Raw genomic sequence first — 4,116 nt, 5'->3', positions numbered from 1 at the left:
TTCCAATCTACCAGAATCTGGTGGTATTGTGTGTTTATAGTGACTTTTCTCTACCAGAGGAAAACAATTCTTAAACACTATCCACTTACCGTGTGACTGAAGACTTCCTGCCTTCTTTTCTCCTGAGGAAACTTTGCTTCTTCTGAAGCTGCCATCCGCTTCCAGAGATGTTGGCATCAGAACTCCCCCAGCCCAGGGCAGTTCTGCCCAGCGTGGACAACAAACCCCTGCTTACTTTCCATAAACAGGACACATCTCTGAGAGCCTTTGACTTTACCAGAAGCCAAGCTTTCCTTCAGCTCTTACAGATGGGTGGCTAGCGACCTTTGCCTACGGGGAATGAGGGAAATGCGAAGAGTCTTGCAGAGGGGCGGCTTAAGGTTAAATTTTTCAGGGGCTGGGATATGTCACCACAGATAATGAAGATTGTCCTTCACAGGGTCAGTTCCTCTCTCACCGTCATTGTTGGGCCTTGGTCCTCCCTTCCAAGAGTAGATTTCAAAGACAGGAATTAATCCAGTCCTATCTGAGGTGCATTGAGAAACCTCTAAACATAAACTCTTGGCGTCTTTGTCGAAGTTCCAAGTGCCTTTGTCTTCCCACCACCCGCCGCACCTCTCTCTCCACTTCTAGAGTGCCTCTTATCCTTCTAGGATCAGTTTGAACAAAAGGACAAGGAACCAATTCATCTCGACCCCACGACCCCACGAGAGCAGGAGATCCATATGTAAGACCCAGATGGGATCCCCTACCAGCAAAGCTTGAAGGTCTCTCCTTCACTCTCTCTGGTACTGGCTGAGGGGCAGCATAGCTGCCAAGTGTCTCTCCAGGCCTTTTCACACTCCAGTCTTTTTCTGTCCTAACTGCCCAGAGAAGTACACACCCACTGTTCCAGCGGTGGCTGTAAATGGTGTCCTTCTCCCTCCTTGCTCTAGATCCCTTTGCATAGCTGCTCAAAACCAGTGTAGCGCCATCTAAGCCCCTTCTCAGAATTAGGGAAGGGAGGAGTTGTTTGGAGAAGAGTGGAGGAGAGATGTTCTAGTGAATACTGGCTTCCATCCATCTGTGAAGGGCAGCTTCACACGCCACTTCCCACCATGGAGCTCCACCCAGCGCCTGGCACTTCTATGCACATGACCCCTCTTCCCTCATGGCCGCCAAGCGGTATCGTGAGCAAGTTTGGAGGCTTTGGGTTTGCCGCAGTGCCAGAATCTGAGTCACTGGTCACATGCCAGTGCAACACTGCCAAGTGTGGCGGCATCTACTTGGTTGGGTGCCAAGCAGGAGGACCCAGATGGCGATGATGAAAAGGGGGGGGAGGCAAAAACGGGGGAGGGGAGGAGAAGGAGGCACCAGGGAGAAAAATCAGCCACACTTGTAAGAGTGGACAGTACGAACAGGGTCTACAAAAGGGTGTCCTTCCCCATTTCACAGCTCAGTTTCACATGCAGCCCCTTCCCACTCCACAGCACCTGTAACACTGGTAACATACAGACCAGTTTAGAGGGTATGGCCATCTTCAACGGGACATGACTGGAGGCCAGGACGACTGTCAGGGCTTGTCACTCTTCGTCCTTGGGAGTCTTAGCAATGGCCTCCTCCCTCCATTGTGTCCTCATGCGGTACTCCATCGGTCAGTCTTCTCTCCATGCCTAAGAGGGGCTGGGAAGGAGGACCTGGCAGAAAAAAGTCCATCCTCCCAAATGAAACATCCTTCATCTGGCCACCCAACTCCTGGCACGACAGCCTCCTTAACCACATCGAGAGGGACACTGTCACCCTCCCCATTCCACACAACGCCACAGCCATGCCAGGCTCCATGGGCAGCGCCAGTTCCCCTGTTGTCTTCGTCAGTGTTCTCTCACAAAAGGCCCCACGGCCAGCCCAGACGAGTCCTCCCTGGGTAGTAGTGGTACAGTCCCTCCCCCTGTCCCTTCCACTCTCTCCTGGCACTTCCCCATCTACTCTCTCTACTCTCAGACTGGAGCAGGGATAACTCCTCCACCGGCCACACACTTCTCAGAGATCATGGTAGAGGGGCAGCGGTATCAGCAGCACGTCCCACATTCCTCTCCACCTCCTCGTCCCCTCAGTTCCCATAACCCCAGACCTGGCACGAGCCTACAGTTGTGATGCCAACAGCTCTCGCATGCCGCATCCCAGAGCACAAGGACTCCTGTCACTGCCCCCTGCATTTGTCCCCTCCCATCTCCATGGGCACAAGGGTGGCAGCTGCAGTGCCAACGCCTGCAATCAGACAGCATGAAGCAACCTCTTCTCCCCTCCAAGGCCCCGCGCCTCTCCCCTCTTCCTTCCACTCTATCCTTCTGTCCTTCTAGTTGGATGCTACAGTGGCAACCACAATGCCAACCCCCACCCATGCCCAGGAGGCTCACATACAACACATGCGTATGCGTACATGTACATGCGCGCGCACACACACATACACACACGGCCCCATGAGTGCCAGGCGGCGGTGGCAGACACACAGCGATGCAGTGACTGGTACCCGAGGAGGCAGCCAGATTCGGCACCTGATCCAGCACCCATTTGGGATTGGGTGGCAGGCAGGCAGGCGAAGGGGTGATGGAGGCAGGCGATGGCCTTAGGTTGGCAGCCGATGGAGCTAGGAGAATGGAGGGAACAGATGCTCTTTGCCCAGCCTCCCTCCCTCTCTCTCCCTGAGATCAGTGCCAAGCTGGGGGGATGGGGAGAGGGGAAGATGGGGGAAGGGTGGCATTTGGAGAGCTGGCAGGCGGGGGAAGCTGGGTCCGCCCAAGCTGGGCAGTGCCGGCACTGGCTGCCGCCTCTCCACTCTGCCATCTGTCTCGCTTCTCTCCCCACCCCCTTTCTCTCTTTCTCTTTCTTTCTCTTTCTCTTTTTCCTCTCTTCCTCCTTCAACCATAGTGAAATGAAAAGAGGGAGACAGAGTCCTCATCCCACCCATCCCAACCTCTGTACCACCCCCGTCTTCCTCCCCACAACTCACCATACCATACCATCACCAAGCCATCTGTGCTCTCTCCTTCTGGTTCGGTCACCTTCTCTCACTCGCCTTCACCCTCATGCCAAAACAGGTGCAATTTAAATATATATTATATACATTGTATGTATATGTGTGTATGTGTATATACATGTCTATGTATATACACACACATACATACACATACACACATGCACATATACATTAAAAGGCAACTTAAAATGAAAACTATTTTCTTTGGAATGCCCTGTTCTTCAGAGTCTGGGTCCTCGGTGCCAATATTTATGTGGCAGGCAGAGGGAGGGGACCCTGTCCTCAGCTGGTGCCCATGAATCCCATGCCAGGGAGGAGGGGTGGCTGGGTTGGGGCGGGGGTGGGGTGGGGTACCGGGAGAGCTCTCTTCTTTCTGCGCCTGTGGTTGTTTCTTTTTTTTTTTCGTACTCTTCCACTTCCGGAGTAGATTCAAATAGACCTAGAGTCCTCCCCACCCCCAGCCCCTCAGCCCCCCAGCCCTGGTCCCCACCTCAGTCCCCCAGCCCTGGATCCCGGGGCCCCAGCGTTCTTCTCTCCTTGCTTTTGATTTTATTCCTCGATCACCCTTTCCGGTTTTGTATGTGTACGTGTGCGTGCGTGCAAGTGTGCTTGCATCCATGGCAGTGGGCACCGTGCCAGCCACCACACTGCCATCTGCGATGCCTTCTGCAGCCTCGGCTACTTCTCTCTGCCACCTTCAGCTCGCAACCCCCCCAGCATCCTAGCTCCCCACCTCCAGTCCCCAATCATTAATTAGCTACTGAATTAATTAAATCGTGGATGCTAATTAACATTCCTACAGGGCAGGCTGCCAGGCTTGGGGCAGAGGGAACGAGAAGGCAAGTGGAGATCTGGAAGCAGAGAGGGAGCCCGTCTGCTTAGAACTCAGAGGAGACAGGAGGAACCCAAAGGAGGGATGAAGGAGAAAGAAGGCAGGGTGGTGAGGAAAGGGCAGGGCTGCAGGTAGAGGGGTCGTCATGGAGATGGGGTGTTAGGCACCGAGATGTAAGTGAATGACACTCTTTCCCACCCAAGTGAGGTGACACTCCTTGTCAACACACTAACCTCTGTCCCAACCACAGGCCAGCACAGAGCCTAGG

The 4,116-nt window shown here is 54.1% G+C and overlaps 1 long non-coding RNA gene across 1 annotated transcript; it reads right to left on the bottom strand.

The window, feature by feature from the left end:
• Positions 1–258: 258 nt before the first annotated feature.
• On the bottom strand, positions 259–1,490 carry LOC134482119 (uncharacterized). Its single transcript, XR_010058139.1, has 2 exons — positions 753–1,490; positions 259–330 (listed from the first exon to the last, which is right to left on the bottom strand). It is a non-coding gene; the product is annotated as an uncharacterized LOC134482119 (long non-coding RNA).
• Positions 1,491–4,116: the final 2,626 nt, after the last annotated feature.

Source organism: Rattus norvegicus, chromosome 15 (genome assembly GCF_036323735.1).
Source record: "Rattus norvegicus strain BN/NHsdMcwi chromosome 15, GRCr8, whole genome shotgun sequence".
NCBI classification, from domain to species: domain Eukaryota; kingdom Metazoa; phylum Chordata; class Mammalia; order Rodentia; family Muridae; genus Rattus; species Rattus norvegicus.
This window is presented reverse-complemented; position numbering and strand designations above follow the sequence as displayed.